The 21874-nt window shown below is 41.7% G+C and overlaps 1 protein-coding gene across 5 annotated transcripts in view; it reads left to right on the top strand.

The window, feature by feature from the left end:
• The window catches only part of LOC131693017 (uncharacterized), a 546650-nt gene that overhangs the window by 91034 nt on the left and 433742 nt on the right, over nucleotides 1–21874 (top strand). The window lies entirely within an intron of this gene.

Below are 21874 nucleotides of genomic sequence, written 5' to 3' on the forward strand. Positions count from 1 at the left end.
GCTTACGAAATGGAAACGAAATTTTTTTTCGCGAACATTTCGCGACGTTTTTTATGCATAGGTTTTGTATAGGAAATTTCATTTCGCAAGAGGTGCATACTTAGCTTTACCACTCAAACCAACGGAGCCCCCATGTAAACAATCCGCCCAGAATTATCAGCTACTACAGCTGTCTATATTACGATAGACTGAATAGCTCTATTGTATCTTTGCAGATTAGGAAAGTGGGGCTATTTTTAGATTCTGAATAGTGCACTTCGGCGCTTCTCTTGTACGTTAACATGTTTTACACGATTTCTAGTAATAATGTCGATGCGATATGGTAACATTGAGCGGATAATTTACGTACATTATTTAACGGATAATACGACAAATGTTATTTATGATTCCGAAAGAAACAAATACCAAAGTTTCGAGGTTTGCTTTTTGAAATTTCAAGAGGTTTTGTTATTAGCACTTTTAATATTAGGAAGATTAAGCAAACCAGTACAATTATCTAAACCTAATAAATTCCTATAAATACAAATCATTTACGGTAGTGCGATCTACCAACTGCGAATATTATATCAGATAATCAGAAAATTCGAGACAATGTTGAGGAAAAAAAGTTGAATAACGATGCATGAAAAGAGACTTTAGCGTATTAGTAAATTGACGGTCATTTGTGTATTGTAACAATCATTCCCAGTTGATTGATTGATTTGTTTATTGGGGCTTTAACCATATGGTCATTAACCTGGTTTGCAGTGTACCCTTAGCGTTCAAAGATAATTGTGAAAGAACATATGCATAACTTATTATAACATCATCGTTATATGCGTACATTAAATCATATTAGCAGTCCAATGATATCACCAGAAGATATAAACTTGATATATGTTTGCTTGCCTTGCTGATTGGGAAATCACAAAAATAACACAGTGAGTAATAAATATCAACATAAGATATAAATTTGATAGTTTTCTGTTATGTCGTTCTGATCGGGGATCGTTCCCGAAAACCGGAGTCTCCGGGTCAAACCCGGAGGGGTGGCAACCCTACTAAAAATATTTCACATCTAAATAATGGCCAATACTTGCACTATTGACTATAATGTTGTCGCATGTAAATAAACCGGTAAATATAAGAAATCCAAAAATACTCCCTTTTTACAGCGTCTACAGTTGCAAGATGGATGTCATAGATTTGACTATGCAAAATTACATCGAGTTTTTCGTATCACCATAGGTGTTGACGCGGAAACCAATATTATTTTCGAATATCCCACTTATTCACACACTATTCAATTACCCCTCCATATTTAAAAACTAGATTTGCACGCAACATTTCGCCAAATAATACTCAGCTCTCATTTTCACCATTTACATCCAAGCAGGGTTGCTAGATCCTCTCATCTCGAATAGAGCCTTCATTATGAACAACATAACTAGAAGCAAAAGTTTGTAAAGTTCATACCAGGCTATAATTTTTGTTTCAATCATAATAGACTGTATTTCATACTTTATTCTTTACTCTTTATTGGAGCAGGGAAAAACCATCTCATACTACAGGGTCATTTCTATTAATTTGGAACAGGCGTCTTTTTTCTGTCGAGAATATTTTCTCAAAAGTACATAGGTAGTTAAATCATCGCACCGACCGCTGTAGAAAAAAGTCTGAATCAAATTCTGGAGTAGTTACACAATCAATCTCGATAATCAAGGAAAGTGGTAGCATAAGAGAAACGAGTACTATCGACACTCAAATATTATTAAAAGTGAGAATTAGATGGACAATGTCATTGTCTACAACTTTCTGTATAACTGGGAGTAGCTATCCATCCTCAATGTACACGTTTAGAAAGTTCTATACTTTGAAATGCTAATAACGGTGCAGGCCACGCCCTTCTAGTTGTCGGAGAAGGAAAGGAATATTACTGTAACAAACGTCGTTATGGAGACCATGTATACAAATCTGAATCCCTTCGATAAATAATACGTTCTATTTAAACGATCTATCTCAGCAGCCGGCTGCCGAGAATTTCTGATAGATTTATCGTTCGATGAATTAAATTTGAAATACTCGGTTTGCAAAAAAGCAACTTTAGCTCCGAACAACTCACAGTCGCGAGTGCTGCTTATGTTTAATTAAACCTTACGGCAGGTTAACGATTTTATTATTTTTTGTTTTTTCATACCGACGAAACATGACATTCCAAAAACAATGCAATATAATGAAAAATGATTACTTTATGTATTTCGAGAAATTTGTTGAAATATTTATGTTATTGAAGATTTCGTAATACAAGCATTATTTATCGTGAATATACTTTAGAATTATTATAAGAAATGAATTGAGCGCGTTGTTATACTGTCTGAGGTACATTTTAAACGGTATAAAATAAGCACTACCGAAATACCTGAAAGGACTAATATACAACCGAAGACATGTGCGCAGCTTTTTTACGCTAACTACTAGAGCGTCAACAATCAAGCTATTTATAACATTTTTACATGACAATTATATAGTGGATGTACTACTCCCATGCATATGAAAGTACTCAATACAATGATAAATATTAATATAATTGATTTATGATTTCATGAACAAAAAGTCAACCAATGAATATGACAATTAAACATCTATTCTTTGTGCTGATACGACTACTGTAATTGGTAACTGGTTTCAGATTCTTCTCGTGAACTGTCAATTCTCAACCCTCACAAGTAATTCAAATGTTATCATTCACTCAGACAAAACCATGCGTATTACCCTCGCACATTAAAAACCCATTTTGCTAGATGATCTAATAAACACCAAACAAACAAAGAAATTAGCTTGCTCAGCCCAAACAAATGTCATCTCGATTCGCATCAACCGGCGGATACGTGTTCCCTTCCCAAGTCATCAAATCAAAGAACATACATAAAATTACATACGACAAAACATGCGCAATTCTGAATATAAAAAAAATGAAGACTGCTTAATTATTTGCATTAAAATAAGATCCGTAAAAATCAGTTCTATAGCCGAGGTGGTTCATTTTCAAAGTTAGCACTGTTGATGAATCAATTTATAAAAATAAATGATAGGAGACGCGGACGAAAATAGCTGATCGCTGTCCATTTCAGAATTATGAAAATTTTACAAAAAAAAGATTAGTTTTTCAAATAGCATATCCTTCGATTGGAGCACTTAATAATAAATACCGTGGCTGTCATATGGAATGTTATGCTTTGTAGTATAGATCGCCATAAAATGGCAAATATGATGTTTTTGTATATCTTGCAATGTTAATTAAAAAAATAGTTAATTTTTAGTAAAAAGTTACAACATTCTAACAATTGAAGCTAGAGGTCCAGTATATTGAGACGAACTTTTCTCCTCCAAAATATCTGAAAATATTTCTAAAGTCCGCTAATGAAAAATCTAAACCGTAAAAGCTATATAAAACCCAAGAAACCCAAGACATAGAGTTTCAGTGTCTTGGACAAAATTTTATTAAATTTGGTTTTCTGCAATTTTCTCAAAGACTGCAAAACTTTATCTCGGACCATTAAGAAGTTAAATTTCTGATTTTTTATACATTTAGAACCACCCTACAGACTGTAACCCGAGACAGTTGGAGCCGGAGCCTAAATCAATATTTAGCGGATGGCTTCAGCGCCATTCCCGAAGGAGACCATTCGCCTTGTTCGGTTTGCCCAGCTCTTGAGACCCCTCCTACGGGCGGGTACTATTTGTCTCTGAGTTCTGGCTTCAACTGGACTCAGGTACCTTGATTACCAGTTTGAAAACATTTGTTAAGTATACAAAGAAGGCCTCAGATCGGTATAATTGATTAGCTCTAACGCTTTTTATCATCACGGGCAAAGATCTTCTCAAACACAAGGGTCCCAATCGTGGCCAATTTAAGAAAGGTGGAGTCGAAGGGAAAAGGAATCAACTCTGCTCGTTACAAAACGGAAACAACCGAAAATCGTGAAACCACCTACACCAGAAAATACCAAAAAATAGTTTACTGCAAAAAACTGTTTCATCACTTCAACTCATAACACTAGTTTACAAATTTTGGGGTGATTGCATGAAGTTAAGAAAAAAGGTGTTTTCTGAGTCAATTTTGGGTCGCTGAACACGAAAATCATATTCATTTTCTTTTTCAAAGAACCGTTTTGGAGATTTTTTGAAAAACGTGTTTTTGAGCAATTTTCGCAGTTATTGATCAATATCTCAGGAACAAATCTTCCGATTAACACAATTACCATTCGAAAGGTATTGATGTGCCCCTTTCTAAAAATGTATAACATGTTTGGTTTAAATATCAATAATTTAGGGTTAAGAGCAACCAAAGTCAAAAAAGTAATTTTTGGTAAAATTACTCATTTTTAGTTGATTTTTCATAAAAAAATAATTCGGCAAGAAAAATCTTTTGAAATCTTATGTGACAGACAAACTTCTCACGTGAATTTTAAGCCTAAGATCACGAAAATCCGATATAAACTGGCGATGTTATTAAGCACCGAGTGAAAATTGTTCTGTTTTTCACATTTCTCTTTTGGTCTTAAATAAGATTACACTAGTTTACATGAAAAATGAAGTTACGAGAAAAAGTGTTTTCTAGATTAATTATGGGTAGCTGAACACGAAAATAATACCCAATTTCTCTTTCAAAGAAGTTCGAGTTTAAAAAAAAATTCTTTTGATTCCTCATTTTTGGTTTTGCTCTGTTTTTTATTACAGAAAAATGATTTTTCATTTTTTCCGAATCTTATGTGACAGATTTTAACAATTTTAAGGTAATCGTGATAAGCTATAACAAAGTTGTTTTCTGAGTTAATTTTGGATCGCTATTCGATCGCGTATTCGAAAACAAAGTCTACTTTTTTTAAAGAAGCATTTTCAAGATTTCTTCGAAAAAGGTGTTTTGGGCACTATTTTAGTTATTTGTCAATACCTCGTTCAAATAGGAACCGATCGAAACAGTTCGAAAGGTATTGGTATGCCCTTTCCGAAAATGTATAATATGTGTAGATCAAATGTACATTTATTATGATTAAAATCGACCAAAGTAAAAAAAAAGTCTAATGTTCGACCTTTTTTTAAAAAATGCATATTTCTAGTTAATTTTTTATAATAAATCAAGGACTGAAGAGAATTCTTTTAAAATCTAATGAGATAAATAATCTTTTTGCATAAATTTTAAGCCAATGGTCACAAAACTTTTTATTTTTCGCGCAATCATATTTTTGGCTGAAATAATCTTCTATACTTGATAGTTATTGTTTGTGTTGGCTACCGTCTTCTCGAGCTTGCATCCATCCATCCTGCGGCATTTGAATGGAAACATCCAACATTGTACAACTAAGCGCTCTTTTTAAAATGTGGAAATATTCGTTGGAAAAGTTTTGTTTTGTCTGTGGTGAGTACATATTTTACGAATTAAAGGAATTTTCGCCTTCTGCTTCAACAGGCTTCCCAGCCGATTCTCAGTTCACAGAACATAACGTGGCTAGTGCTACTATCCCACTGAGTCCCGATAGGGACTCGAATATTTGATGACTGGTTTATGAGACCAGTGCTACACCCTCTAAACCGCCGCACCAGGGCAGGGACTGCTAAAATCATAAAATTTAAATTTCGCTCAATGCGCCATAAATTTTACATATGATCGACACATATTATATGTTTTTGGAAAGGGAATCTCGGCACCTTTCAACCTGCATATTGTTTATATTAATTGGATGATTTTGACTAAAAACTACAAAAAGTGCTCAAAAACAAGTTTTTTGAGAAAATCACAAAATCGCTTCTTTGAACAAAAAAAATGAATATTGTTTTCGTGTTCAGCGACCCAAAATTAGTCTAAAAAATATTTTTTCTTGAAGCTTCATTTTTCTTGTAAACTAGTGTAATTCGCGCACAAAAAAAAATATTTATTTCACATTTCGGGTCTCGAACCCAGGCCTTCCAACTTGCTAGCCATTTTCCGCCATTTTCTCTCCCTTCCCAAGGAATATCGAAAATCTAACTACCTAACGTGGTGTTCATCCGAAAATGAGTGGCTCAATTTACGGTGCGTGCATCTACAGTCGGCGTGTTTGCGTGTAATACACCGATTTCATCGCTGAACTAGGATTTTCACGGGGCGGGAAAAATAAAACCGCCGAACAAAAAAAAAGACTGAAAATCGAACCCGGACCTTTTGAGCTTGTCAAGAAAAGGCTGTCACTTATTGATCAGGTGCATGTCAAAAAAGGAAATGAGTACTCAGGCTACCATGGCTTTGCGTGGGTTGCTCGAAGATCCAGTCCGCTGGAGATGCTGATCCGGTTGCGTTGCAACAAACGATTGGCCCGGTCGTTTGTTGGCAGAATCTGGCCTGATGGAGGTCACTGCATTACATGTTTCCCACGCGAGTTGATCGATAGTCGGTGCCCAGCAACTGGACGTATGCTGGCAACGACGCTGCTCCCTTACTAGCGCGAATTTGACGGTCGTCGCTCTGCCGGATGGTTCACCGGGAACTTTGTAGCTAGATGGCGGGGTCGGAAGCGGTTGATAGCGGATGATGATCGGTGTGACGGGATCCTGCAGCTTCAAACCTGCACGAAAAACACGCAGCCAACGACAAGTGGGTATTAGAGCACGCATTGCACTGTCCACAATTTGCACGTTACCTTAATTCGGGAATACCGACTCTCTAAACTGCTGCTTCTATATGCGGGAAGCCACTTTTGTGAGTTAGAACTGGGAAGGGAAAACTAATTGTATGGCTAAGCTGATGTAAAGAATTTCACGATTTTAATCTGTAACTTATTAAATCATACCGAGGCGCGCAAAAAAAAACTAAACCACTCCTGCCTCTTCCACGATCCAGAACAAAGTGAAAGATAAGATCTTTGGAGTCCACAGTTCAAAGCATGAGAGTCATATCTTTGTGACCGGAACTATACAATCGTTCACGAAATTGCGTAAATTTCCCCGAAGCCTTTTTGTATACGGCTTCAATTTCTTTTGAATGCTAGACCTCGATCTTCTGTAATATATATATATATATATATATATATATATATATATATATATATATATATATATATATATATATATATATATATATATATATATATATATATATATATATATATATATATATATATATATATATATATATATATATATATATATATATATATGTATATATATATATATATATATATATATATATATATATATATATATATATATATATATATATATATATATATATATATATATATATATATATATATATATATATATATATATATATATATATATATATATATATATATATATATATATACCAACTTTCTTGCAAGTGCATATATTAAAAGTACGTCTTCAGCAAAGTTGTAGAGCAAGCTTTTGCCAATAACTTTGCTGAAGACATAAAGACCTCATCTTTAATATTTTCAACATTACACCCAGGTTTTTTTTACGCGGGGGATACGTACCGCGTAAAAAAACGCGTAAAAGAAACCGCGTTCATTGGAAAATCCGCGTAAAAAACCGCGTTAATTGAAAAATCCGCGTTAATTCGAAAATCCGCGCAAAAAAAACTCTCAGCAAAATACTTAGAATATTTTTGAAAGTTTTTTTTTGCGCGGATTTCGCAATTAACACGGTTTTTGCAAAAAAGTCCTTCTGAATGCAAAAGACTTAGAAGATTTTCGGAAAGATGGAAGAGTCTGGAAGATTCCTTATGGCCCGCACCCCAACAATATGGGTATTTTCGGAATGGTCTTGACGAGTAGGTGCCAGAAATAAATAAATCTGCACCTTCCCCGCAAGGTTTTCCATGAAAATTGATTTTTGGTGCCATTTTCAAATTCCGAGTTGAGTTGGGGGTTTGAATTTATTCAAATTAAACATATTGCTTAAATTTAAGTAAATTCAACTGTTTAATTAAAACTATTTGCTTTACTACAACTTTATTATTATTATTATTGTTTATTTTGGGTTTTAACCGTTAGGTCATTCGCCCATAAAAAGAAAAAGAGGATTACAGAGTTTACAAGTATTTTTACAAATTTTTACGTAGTATTTGTTGGTGAGATTCTTGGTTGTCTGTGTTGCATAATTGTGGGTTTGGTTAGTTTTATAAACTGTCAAAGAGGCCGGCGCCTTTAAGGAAACAGATTATAATTTCCTCTCTGGCCGGGTCGTTGGACAGGGCGTCTCTGATGGATAGCGGAAGGTCAGTTCTGGTCCGAAGATCTCGATATTCTACACAATTAATGAGAATGTGTTCCACCGTTTTCCGGGTCCCACATGTGGAGCAGATGGGAGGGGGGACGTTGGACACGGTGTGCGCGTGGGTGATTCTGGTGTGTCCAGTTCGGAGTCTGGAGAGAGCTTTTTGTTCCTGCATGTTGTCTCGGTCTGTCCATTTTTGGTGGGTGCCTTTGATTTTTTGTAGGTGTCCTTGGGATGACTGCCAGTACCTGGTGAATTCGATTTCTACTTTCTGTTTGAATGCTCTGATGATGTCGCAGGTAGGAACTTCTTGGGAGATCATGGTGCGGGCTTTACGTCCGATGGCTGCCAGGCGGTCTGCCTCGCAGTTGCCCTTAATGTCGCTGTGGCCGGGGACCCACACTAATGTAGTGAGGGTGTCGCAGTTAGCTTCTATTGCTTGCACGTACGGGTGTTTGGAGGTTCCAGTCTCGAGCGCAGTTAGGACCGAAAGGGAGTCCGAAAATACAGCCGTAGGTGTATCGATGGGTTTTTGGGTGATTGCGGTGAAGATTGCAGCTGCTTCAGCTGAGAAGACAGAGCAAGAAGCTGCCAAGCGAAGCGATAGACCAGCTCTGATTCCGCTTACTCCTGCTCCTACTTCCTCGTTTAGCTTGGAACCGTCGGTGAATAGATGTAGGTGATTGTTGTACTTCTGGTTGACAAGTTTGTTGAACTCGATCCGCGCGAGTTTTGTGGGGTCACCTGCTTTGATTTTCCGACTTAAGCTGGTGTCTATGTTGGGACCTCTGTCATACCATGGTCGGTCCCAGACCCGATGTAGCCGAGCGATTTTCGGTAGGGGTTCACTGGTGTAGTTGGCGTGGATGTCTCTCGCAGTGTTGAGGATGGAGCAGTCGTTGCCAGATGTTTTCTCTAAGTAGAGTAGTGCTCTTTTAAGTGCCGCGACGGCAGCCTCCCACCGGAAGGGGAGTATTCCAGCCTCGACGCAGGCAGCTTCTGCTGGGGTGCTGGGAAGCAGGCCTGAAGCGAGTCTTACCGCCCCGTTGTACAATGGTGCAAGGATGGAGATGAGTCCGTCGATGTTCCGGCAGGTTAGTTCCAGTCCGTAGAAAATGCGGCTGTTGATGAGGGCTTGGCTGACGTTGAGGGCCGTTCTGCGGTTGCATCTGGTGTGTCGGTTGCTGATGGCTCGTACTAATCTCTTTCTACTTTCACAATCTTTTTTGAGTTGGCGGAAGTGTGGAAGTAGGGTCATTTTCCTGTCGATCACTATTCCTAGTATTCGCGGTTCCTTCCGGAATGGGATGATGTTGCCGTTTAGTGTCACTGGTCGGCCAGTTGCGATGTGGTGAGAACCGCAACAGTGTGCGATAGCACTTTTTTGGGCGGATAGGCTGAAGCCTACGGAATTCGCCCAACGTCCGACCGCGCTAACTGCTGCTTGGAGTTTTCTTTGGATTATGGCGAGACTTTTTCCAACGACTATGAGGATGATGTCATCTGCGTAGACCAGGATGTATACTCCTTTGGGTAGGGAGTCGAAGACTGTGTTCATTCCGACCAGGAACAGTGTCGCAGCCAATACAGATCCTTGGGGTACGCCGTTACTTTCTTTGTAGAGATCAGAGAGTGTACCGCCTATGCCGACTCTGAAACTTCGGTTTGAAAGGTATTGCCGGAGGATAGCGCCAAGATTCCCCCGGATCCCCCACTGGTGTAGTTGTCGAAGTATGCCTTCCCTCCATACGGTGTTGTATGCTTTAGCCACATCGAGTATGGCAATATCAGCGTGCAACCCGTCGGCCAGTGCGTCGTTGATGATTTCTCCAAATGTCCCTAGGTGTACTCCGGTACCGAGTCCTTTTCGGAACGCAAATTGTCTGCGGTCCAGCAGGTTTCCTTCCTCTAATACACTTGTGAGTCGTCGGTTGACCAGTCTTTCGAATGTCTTGGCTACACAGGAGAGTAGGCTTATTGGCCTGAAGTCACTGGGAGATCTGCTTCCCTGGTTCCTTTTGGGGATCGGTATTATCAGTGCGGTCCGCCAGCTGTCTGGGTAGGGCCCGCCTTCCCAGATCCTGTTGAAGGCTTCTAAGAGCGCTCTTTTTCCAGTTGGGGGTAGATGTTTGATCATGGGGTACCCAATGTCGTCGAGGCCGGTGGATTTTCCATGGGTGCGGCCTAAAGCTGTCGCCAGTTCATTGGTGGAGAAAGGCCGGTTATATGTGTGGCTCGAGTCAGGGATGAAAGTGATTGGCGAGAGTTCGAGGGTTTCTTTTCGTTTTGAGAAGTTGGTGGGACGTGAATCGTTAGATGATAGTGACTCGAAGTATCTTCCAATTTCGTTGGCTATTTCTCCCGGGTTTACTATTGCGGTGCCGTTTAGGGAAAGTGTGAAGCCTCTTTGTCTGCGTTTTCCGTTGAGGGCGTTGATTCTTCGCCACAATTCAGCTGTAGAGGAGTCTGCGTTGATACCGTCCAGGAAGCGAGACCAGCTCGCTGATTTCGCTTCTTCTACTGCTTTTCTTGCGGTGGTTCTTAGATGGCGGAAATTTGCTGCGAGTACTTCCCATTGAGGGTTATTGGGTGTGGTTCTCTTCAGGGCACGAAGAGCTTTCCGCCTTGATCTCAGGATGTTGGCGACTTCAGGGTTCCACCAATGGACACTACGTTTTGGTGGGGTACCTTTTGTTCGTGGGATGCATGGTGTTGCGGCCTCGGACATAATTTCTGCTAGCTCCTCTGGCGAGTATTGTCGATCGCGATCAATTGCATCCAGTATCCTTTCTTCATATACAGACCAGTCCGCTTGTTCGAAGATCCAACGCCTGCGTCGGGATGTGGTTGGGAGTGAGCGACCGTAAGATATTGAAATTGGGAAGTGATCACTGTTCCCTGGATCTGGCAGTACTGCCCAACCGCAGGAACTTGCAATCGAGCTGGAACACATCGTCACGTCAAGGGCAGATGAAGCTCGACCCCTGAGGAAAGTAATGCTTCCGTCGTTCAAGGTGATGGCGTTGGTTTCCTCCACCACTTTGGCGATGGCGTTGCCCCTATGGCAGCACTTCGAGGAGCCCCACATGGTATGGTGTGCGTTGAGATCTCCCATTATTAAGAATGGGGTTGGCAGTTGTCTGACTAGATTCCGGAGTTTATTCCCGACGTCGTTGACTTCTTGTGGGATGTAGATGGAGACGATTGTGCATTTCGCCGGGAAGAGGATTCTATGCGCTACTGCGATTAGTTCGGTGTTGAGCTGGATGGTTTCGGACGGGATGTCGGCTCTGATTCCGAGTGCGATAGTTTGGTAAATGTTGGATCCTCTTGCGGTATCCCATGTATATCGGTGGCTAAACCAAGAGGCGAGGTTGTTGTTGTCCCTTAGGTGAGTTTCCTGTAAGGCCAGGCAGATGGGTTCCGTTCGTGCGACGATAATTTGTACTTCTCCAAGGTTGGCTCGGAGGCTGTTTAGATTCCACTGGACTGCGAGTGTACAGTTTTCCGGGTGTTTTTGTAGCGCCGTTCTACTGTGACGGTGGGCGACTGGGTTTTGAGGAGCATCTCGTGAGGGAGGAGTGTTGTGGTGGTTGGCGGAGGCACTCAGAGTCTCTTCGCTGGAACTGTTGTTGCTGTGTGATCGGTGGCTGGGCGGGCTCGATGGTATGCAGTCTGGAAGAGGTTCAGGGCCGTACGATTGTTCGGGCGAGAAGCAACGAGAGATGGTACTTACCCGGGGGGTAGCCGGGCCCCCTGCACCAGCAGCCGCCGAAGGCTCGTCGGTGAGGGCCGGTACGTCCGCGGACAGGGCTGGTGCAGGGGAAGAGGCTTTCTTCCTTGACAGGAAGCTATCGGTTTCGTGCGCTTTGTTGGTGTTGAGGGGGTAGTTTTTGTTGCAGTTGTTGATGGGTGGTCTGGCGTACGTCCCTTCCAATGACCGCGGGAGGTATGGCAAGGGGTCCACAGGCGTTGTGTCGGTGGTTTTTGTGCGTTGCGTTGCGGGTAGGTTTTGGTATCGTTTTCTAAAGCGAGTGGTCAGCGCAACGTCGGAAGTTCGATCATTCCTTGAAAAAGAGTTTGTGGCGCTGAATTGTTCTTGTCGGTTGGAATGGTGATATGAACTTACCCGGGATGTGCCCGGGCCTCCCGCACCAGCAGCCGCCGGGGGAGCATCGCTATAAGGCGGAACGTCCCCGGTCAGGGCCGGCACGGGGAAGTGGGCGTCACGATTGGTGACTACTGGATTCCTGGATGGTTTAAAACGTACCGGATGCCAAGAGCAACCGGGAACCGGACTGAGGTCTCGTCGTACTCGTTGCTGTTGGTGAGTGGGAGTTTCCCGGCTGAGAGTTCTTCCCGGTGGTCCGCCAGGTGCGGAGATATCGGGAGACCTGAACCGGTTCTCATTGCAGTGGAGTTGTTCGCTTGGTTTTCCTGGTACTGGTGTCATTTTTGAGATCAGGCGGGAAGATCGCCTACTCTGGGGCCCGGCAAGATGCGGGGCGCTGGAGGCGGTCGTGGTTCCCGTCGTTTGGGATTGCTGTGTTGGTGGATTTTCTGGATTTATGTCTGGTTGTCCTGAGATGGATGTTGAATGCGTAAATGGAATGCTAATGGGGATGTTAAAGGTACTTTCCTGTTGATACTCCAATGGTCCTGTGTCAACAGCCGCCGAGGGTGCGTCGGACGTATCCGGAACTTCCCCGGTCAGGGTCGACACAGGCGGGCTTTGTTTTATGTTGCTGTTGAATTCGTTGTTTTTTATTGGTATCCCCAGTTGCTGTAATCGTTGTAGAGCTAGTCGGACATTACGAAAGACGCTTGCGGCATGGAGTTTTGCGTCGTTTCAGTGTCTGAGATGTTCAACTGTCCGGTTAGTGAAGGGCTGTTGTTGCGGGAATTCGCTCGGGTTGTCCGTTGTTGTTTCGGTGGTGCTGTATCTGTTTTGTTTCCGATAGGGCTTCGGGATTTATCCCCATCGCCTGCTCGACTACGATTTCTTTGCTGCTTTCGTTCGTCACGAAGTCGGGGGTCTCGCTGTTGTTTTGCGGCTACTACGTTACATTCGGTCGATATCATGGTGGTCGGGTTTAGTTTGTTGACGTTTCCCTGCTCTACTTTCGGTGAAGTGTTAGCTTTGCTAGTTTCCTTCGTTACCTCGGTGAGTTGTTGCTTGGCAATTCTAAGCTGGCGAACGGCCTCCGCCAGGTGGTTTTTTAGGTTTAATATCTCATCGTCCCGGTCATCTTTTGGCGGATTGCTCTTTTCGCCCTTTAGCCGAATGAGCTCCGCCTTCAGTCTAGCGATAGTGGAATCTTTCTCGTTGTCTTTCGATTCCGTGCCTTTCTGGGTTTGTTCGGCGTAACTTGGTCCTTTGCGCTTTTGTGTTATTAGAGCTCTTGCTTCGGGGAAGGAAAGGTTTAGGGAAACTTTTGCTTTAATGATGGCTACCTCTTCCATGTACTTGGGGCACTCTTTTGCTCTTGTTGAGTGCTCTCCGCTGCAGTTTATACACTTCGAGACTTGGGTGCATGGGTTATCTTTGGCTGATGGGTGGTTCAGGCTGCAGTTCAAGCAAGTTTCCTTGTTGGGGCACACTCTAGTACCATGTCCAAATTTGCCACAGCGGTAGCACAGCATGGGTGATGGGTAGTAGGGCCGGATGTTGGTGCGTACCAATCCGAGGTAAATGTAGTCGGGGAGGGTTGAGCCACTAAAAGATATCACCACCAGAGGAGTATTGCTTACTACTCCTTCGTGCAGCTTGGTGATTCTACGCACTGCTGTGACTCCTTGACCTTTCAGCTCGTGAAGAAGTTCTTCGTTGCTCATGTCTTTGGTGTCGATATCGTAAACGACACCATGAGTAATGTTGAGAGTGGGGTGAGAAACCACCTCAACTTTTTGCCCGTCGATCAGCTCGTTCAAACTCATCAGAGCGTTATATGCCTTTTTCGATGTCGTCCTTAAGACATAGCGGGTCCCTCTACCTTCTTTTGTGGTCGAAACCACCTTTGTCGGATCGCATCCTAGCACACGTTGAACCGATTTCAAAATAGTGAACGGGTTAGTCGTCAGTCGGGCATCGGAATCACCATCCAATGATTTTGCTCGCAGTAGCAGAGTCTGCTTGTCAATTATGTCGCCAGAGTTTAAGTACCCTGGCAAAGTCCGACTCAAAGATGGGCCGCTGCTCCCCGGGGTGGGGAGAGGGGGAGGTTCCCCCATTAGTTGGGTTGTTTATGGGGTCAAGTGGGCGGAAGTTGGCTCTTTCAAAATTGCACCCTTTACACTGCACTACACTACCGCCGGCACCTATGGAGCCGATTACACTATTTCGGTTTGAATTCGTGCGCGCACGTGCAACTGTTCAAACCAATGCTCGTGGTGGAGGCGGACGGTTGACCACGGTTTGTACTTTTGGTTTGATGGAGACGCGCTATCGCTCAACTCCTTCGGAGTCTGTGCTCCTGGTATCAGTGGGAAAGTCGATTTTAAATTTACCGCTTAAAATTCGAGTAGCCTTCGCACTGATGATACACGGCACTTCGCACTCGCGTAACGGACCGGGCGGAAGCCAGTTGGTATACTAACCGGGAGGCTGAGCCCGAACTTCGGAAGCTATATGGGTGGCGTGGACCGGGCGAAAGTTTGGGTTTTTAAACGCGGAGCTTGTGTTGAGAACAACTATCGGCTCCGAGTGAGTGAACCTAACTGAACTACAACTTCAACTTCCAACAATACCAATTGATTGGGTTATAGCAAATTTCGCGAAATCGGAAATCGCCATCTTGGATTTAAAAATGGCGTCATAAATCAATTTTTGGAACCTACTCGTTAAGATCATTCCAAAAACACTCATATTGACTGGATTATAGTGAATGTGGCTAACCCGGAAGTCGCCATCTTGGAATTCAAAGTGGCGTCAAAAATCAATTTCTAGCACCTACTTGTCAATACCATTCCGAAAATACCCATATTAATTGGGTTATAGCGAATTTCGCTAAACCGGAAGTCGCCATTTTTGATTTCAAAATGGCGTAAAAAATTAATTTCTAGCACCTACTCTTCAAGTCCATTCCGAAAATACCCATATTGTTGAGATGCGGGCCATAAGGAATCTTCCAAACCCGTCTCTTCCATCTTTCCGAAAATCTTCTAAGGGACCATTCATAAATTACGTAACGCAAAAATTGCCCAAAATTGACTCCCCCCTCCCCCCATGTAACAAATTGTCACAAATTTCTTCATCCCCCTCCCCTGTTACGTAACAAATTCCTAGAAAAAAATTTTTTTTCTTCGGTGAAAACATGTTACGTAACGATCTAGCTAACTCCCCCTTCCCCCTATGTCACAACATGTCACAACTTGTTGTACCCCCTCCCCCCCCTGAATGCGTTACGTAATTTATGAATGGTCCCTAAGTCTTTTGCATTCAAAAGGACTTAGAATATTTTTGCAAAAACCGCGTTGATTGGAAAATCCGCGTAAAAAAACCGCGTTAATTGGAAAATCCGCGTAAAAAACCGCGTTAATTGGAAAATCCGCGTAAAAAAACCGCGTTAATTGGAAAAAAACCGCGTAAAAAACCTGGGTGTATTGCTGGTTGTTTGATCTCTTTCAAGTCAATTCATTACCATATTTTTTGAATATTATTCTGACAAGTTCGATATGTCCCCTAAAAAGATTTAAATTATCAGAACGGACAACTTTCTATATTACAACAACGGCTTATTTCTAAATTATTTTGCGATTTTTAAAAATTAAAGCATTTTAAATGTTGATTAGTTGCTAGCGTGGAAACGGCTCAGTTTACGTTAATAGATTTTTCGGACTACTTATCAAAAATTGCAAGGTCTGTTATTTGCTGATATGATTTTCGTTATTTATCCTCCTATAAGTGAGATTTTTCAACTATTTTTTTATGCTGAACAAAATGAGCTAACATCTTTGGAAAAGTTGTGGAGATTGAATTCATGAATATGTTTTCTGAATACATGAAGTCTCTTCTTGTAATACTTAAGAAGTTATAGTTCGTTATACTTGGATAACCCCAAAAGTACTTTAAAATATCTTTTTAATTATCATTTCTATGGGTTTCATATATTCTACGAAGGTAAAATACACAATTTTTATACACGCATAATTTTTCATAACTCGAGTGTTTTCGAAGATATTGGACATTTTTTTAAATATAACGATTTTTTTCAAATCATCTATAACTCTACTGAAGACAACGAGAGACAAGTAAACTCTTTTGAGTTTTATAATGTTCATGCAGCATTTATAATTTCAACTAGAGTTGGCTGCCTATTTTTTTCCGTTCAAAAGTTATTATTTTTAAAACTTTTAAAAATTTTACCAAAAATTACCCAATGACAACAACTTCTAAGTAGCGAGAGATAGACCGATGATCTCTTCTAGAAAGATGTGTATCTTGACAAGACGAACAACTTTCTGGAGCATGCTGAGGCTTTATCTATGATATTCAAGAAGTTATGTTGCAAAAACATTTTTAAGGGGCCCTTCACAAAGAACGGTCAATAACTTCGAGTGTACTATAAATAGAGATTTTTGGTGTTTAGTAAAGATGTTCGCATGTTCTTTAACATTTCTGAAGACTTCATCCTATTTTTCGAACTTTGAAAAAAATTGTGGCAAATATCTCACTTCAAGGGAATTAATCACTCTAATTATATCATCAAAATGAAGGTGTTGGATCTTCATGAAACATCCTAGAAGACACCATTGCTGTACGCTTTACCGTTTTCGCGTAAATAATTTTTCGCGCGTTTTTGGCAGAAAAAAAACCACTGTTATGAAAAAAACAAATTTTTAATATAACTTTTTCAGTTTTCATTTTTATCCAACCTATCTTTCAAATGTTTTTCCGGGCTTTTGGAGACAAACATTTTCTTCTAACACATCAAAACTCTAGGTACTATTGTTCAACAGGTGTAGGTATGGGGAAGTGGGCCAATTCGAACCTAGTAAGGGTTTATGAGCTATTGAACTGGAACGTGTCAACCGATTCACAAATAAATATTTTTTCCTGAAAGCCTGATCAATCGCGAGCACTTTTATTTTCTAAGGCGACTTTTTCCGATCTTTTACCGTATTGCGTATAAACGGTTCTGCGTCAAAGTACATGAAAGGTCCGAATTATCCCAACCCTGTTCCAATTTGGATCACCCGTTTCTTATCGTTTTTATGCAATAGAAATGAATTTCTATTTTGGCCTAAGCTATCCCTATTTAATTTTCACTCAATTTAGAATTGTAAAATGAAAAGTTCTCCTTGAATTATTAAACTTTGTAGTAAATATACAATAAAATGTAAGAGCTGGGCCAAATAACCTAAAAATAGGTTATGAGCTATAACGTCAAAATCTGTTAACCGAATTTCGAAAACATATGTTTTTTCTAGAAGCTCGACCGACTTCGCACACTTTCCTCTCAAACGGTTTTTTCGCGATCGCGTATCAGATCGGCAGATATACGGCAAAAGGTCCGAATAATACCAACCCATATTCTATTATTCACACACCGGTTAAACGAAAACAGTTGATAGTCTTACTCAAAACAAGTCATTGAATAAAAGATATTATCCGGTAGATCCAAAATCACGATAATGCACTTGATGCAATTAATTGTTGTTGCCAATAACAATCTTGTTTTTCGGCGTACACATTTTTCAAAAACGGCGCCTCGAACAACATTCTCCTTAAGCGCACGCACACGAAAACTGAGAATCGCAAAATTTTGTGAGATAGAACAGAGCTGCATGACAACCATGAAAACGATGTATACGTTTTTTATAATATTACCATAGCTGAGAAACAGCTGGGGTTCCGAATTGGACAGCGGGCCATTTAATTCATTTTATTTGTTTTGTTCATTTCATTAATTTCATTTTATTATCTTATTATTTCTTTGCAACTCATATATTATATTCAGTTTCTTCATTTTACTAATTTTATTAATTCTGTTCAGTCGTTATTTTTATTCATTTTATCCAATTTGTTAGTTTGAAGCAATTTAATTTATTCTATTAATTTTATAACTTTCTTTAACATTGTCTAATTTTTATTTGACCTGAACAAATTTAAAACCCTACTACCCATTTTATGAATATTTTTTCTCATTTGTTTTGCTTTACTAATTTTTGAATTTTATTTTTTTTATTTTCGAATTTGGAAAATTTCCAGCTATATGTGCGTGGATTGGGGAACGAACCCTGGTGAGTTGCGTACCTAGCAATCGACTTACGAACTACAATCCCATTTTTTCTTTGTTATGATTCTCACTCTAAGAAAAAATCAAGGATATTGATACCTATTTTTACATATTCGATTGATGATAGACCGAGTAATTATGGAAAAAAAACTCTACACCTTTCATAAAGTAAAAGTAAAAATAACCACATCGTCCAAATCAAATTTATCGCCTCAAATGTGCTGTACTTCACTCCTGTTATATCCCTGACATTATCTACCCACCCATCTTAAATACGAAACAAAAAAATTAATTATATTCCACACACCCAAAAACGCCTTCTTTCCGCGCATTGACCTTTTGCCCGGCAAAGCAGATCCATTGCTGATACGGATACCACCCGCCTACCCGATGGATCAAAAGCTTTCCCAGAAGTAGCTCCTACAAATTGGCGGCTGCTCCATTGGAAGTAGGTAGGTAGGTAGGTCCTCTTTCAGTAGCAGCTAACAGTCCTTAGCCTCCTCAATTGCTGGCACCGCCGCCACGCTACGGTTTAGTCGGGTCACCGCTCGGGGACTTCACAATTCTCTGACATTTCATAAAATTTTGAAACTCCCTCTACCAAAAAAAAACATCACCGTGGGGGGGGGGGCACATTTGCGCTTCATTCTTTCCAGTAGGACGTGTACCCTTTGGCCGCCGTCTGTACCTAGAGGTTGTTGAATAACATGTGTCGTGCCCAAATCTGTCATCCCCAGCCGTGCGTTGGTTTGTTAGATTAAGTTTTATTATGGTTTTTCCCACACACAACTGCTAGAGGTGATACGAGTACCCGTAAAAAAAGGCAACGGCTGAAGCCGTTGAGAATTGGTTTGATCTTCGTCGCCATCATTAGAAGCGAGCACATCATCACCGCCAGACGCCAGCACATAACTGGGAGGTTTTGCCTGTCAACGACTTCCACAACACAAAAGACAATGTCTTCGGCGCGAACACGGTTCGCTTGCTATGATAAATGACGAAAAGCTGAGAAGCTAGCGCACACATACACACAAACAATGGTTTGTGGTGGAAATCAGCGAAAAAAAAGCAAAAACACTGACACAAACACGTAATGATGAAGGTAAACTAGACCGAAATCGCTTGGTTTGGTTCATGGTTGAAAAACTATATTGAATTGAATGTGAGGTTAGTTTTTAGATGTGTAGAATTTACAGAGATATCACTGATTTGAAGCAATTTGATTCGGGATGTGATCTTCCATATTTACCTTTGAATAAATTTAAGTATTTTTGTACCGTGTAGTCCCCGACACTTGCTTACGCATCGTCTTTATATCAGGGGAATAAAACGCGAACGATACCAATTAAAACAAACTATATTTATCGAACATATTAAAAGCACGGTACAACTTTATACAGGACGTAAACAAACTGAAACTGACAACCACAAAAACATTTCATTGATACGCTTATCAGGCATCACACATTGACAGCTATGCTGCCGAGTTAGAGCCTAGCGCTGAACGGAGTACTAATTAATACACCGCGATAGGGTTGTCCTCAACATCTCCCCTCTTAATAAAGGTGGTACGAATCAAACCTGTTCTGCGGTCTTCGGGTTCGTGAACAACGTCTATGTAGATTTACTACGGATTCGACTTCGATGGCGGATTCGAATTCGGTTGATGTTGATGTTGTTGATGTCGATGACGTTGATGGGAAAGCCGAGACTTCCTGCTGTGGTGTAGACGACGCAAGCGCCGGCACTGAACCTAGCAAGGTATGCTCGGGACTGGAGACAGGTGATAATTCATATCCGCTCGCAACAAGGGACGGTGCTGGCGTGCTAGAAGATTGATTTGGTAGATTCCAGGCACCCAACAGGATGTCGAGCGGTAACGAATGCTGACGAGAGGTGGCTTGATTGGCAGGTTGCTTTGGTATCGAGTCAACAGCTAGGCGACTCCGGAGTTGGTTGATATGGGAACGCAGCATTCGGCGATCATCGACCCATACGTTATACATCACGTCTCCTATTTGTTCGATGATTGTTCCAGGAGCCCACTTCCAACCGTTACGGCCATAAAGTTTTGCGTAAACGGAATCGTTCCGGCTGAAGAACCTCGGTTTTGTGTGGTCGTCTGACGGTGCCACTGAAGTTCGTACCGTTGGGGGACGTAGAAGCTCGAGACAGGTGCGTATTTTGCGACCAAACATGACCTCGGACGGCGACTTTTGGTCTGGCAGTGCCCGGTTGGGTGTACTTCGGTACGTTAACAGGAATATGTCTAACGCTTGCTGTATCGATCCTCTCCCCTCTCGAATTTTTGTAACAGCCCTTTTTAACGCGTCAACAAATCGTTGAGCTTCGCCATTTGATTGTGGATGAAACGGAGCAGTTGTGAGGTGTTCGATGCCGTTTGAGGCGCAGAAATCTGCGAATTGAGCACTCGTGAATTGGGTTCCGTTGTCGCTGACTAGTGTAACAGGCATACCCAACCGAGCAAACAACCCACCGAGAATGCTGATGGTTGCCGCCGAGGTTATACGGGACGTTTGGATGATTGCTGGCCTCTTGGAGAAGGAGTCGACGGCAATCAGGTAATACTCGCCTTCGATTGGACCGGCATAATCCACGTGGACGCGCTGCTACGAAGCGGTCTGCTTGGGCTACGGCACCGGTGAAGAATGAGGAGGTGACCTGGCTACGGCCGCACAGTGTTGGCATGCCTTGACGAAGTTGACGATATCAGCATCCAAACTGGGCCAATACACGTAGCTTCGAGCGAGGGCCTTCATACGCTGCATACCAGGATGGCCACAATGGAGCTGTTCAAGGCATCACTTGCGATGGATCGACGGGATGACGAGCCGTTCGGCAAACATGATGCACCCATCGACCACGGAGAGTGATTCCTGTCTGGCTTGGAATCGCTGGATGTCGGATTCTGAATGTTCAGATTGCGGCCAACCGTGCTGAATGTGATGGTAGACTTTTCGGAGCAGTGGGTCTGCTTGGGTGCCTGAGGTTCTCTTCCAGGTTGATGCTGGCGATGATATAGTCCTCATCGGGTTTGACATGCTGGTTGATCAACCTCGAGAGTAAGTCTGCATCGCCGAACCTGCGGGTGGGCACGTACTCGATGTCAAAAACGTAGAGCGACAGATTGAGCGCAAATCGTTGGAGATGGTTGGCTGTGTAGACCGGTATTCCCTTTTTAGAACCAAACATACGGGGCTGGTGGTCGGTTTTCAAACTAAGGTGCCGTCCGAAGAGCATTTTGTGAAACTTCATGACGGCGAAAACGATAGCTAAACCTTCACGATCCGGTTGGCTGTAGCCTTATTCAGCTTTTGTGAGTTCTCTGGAAGCATGTTGGACGACTTTGATTGTGCCGTCGGGGAACTTGTGGCTAATCGTTGCCTCGAGCCCAACGGAAG

This window comes from Topomyia yanbarensis, chromosome 3 (assembly GCF_030247195.1).
Source record: "Topomyia yanbarensis strain Yona2022 chromosome 3, ASM3024719v1, whole genome shotgun sequence".
NCBI lineage: Eukaryota > Metazoa > Arthropoda > Insecta > Diptera > Culicidae > Topomyia > Topomyia yanbarensis.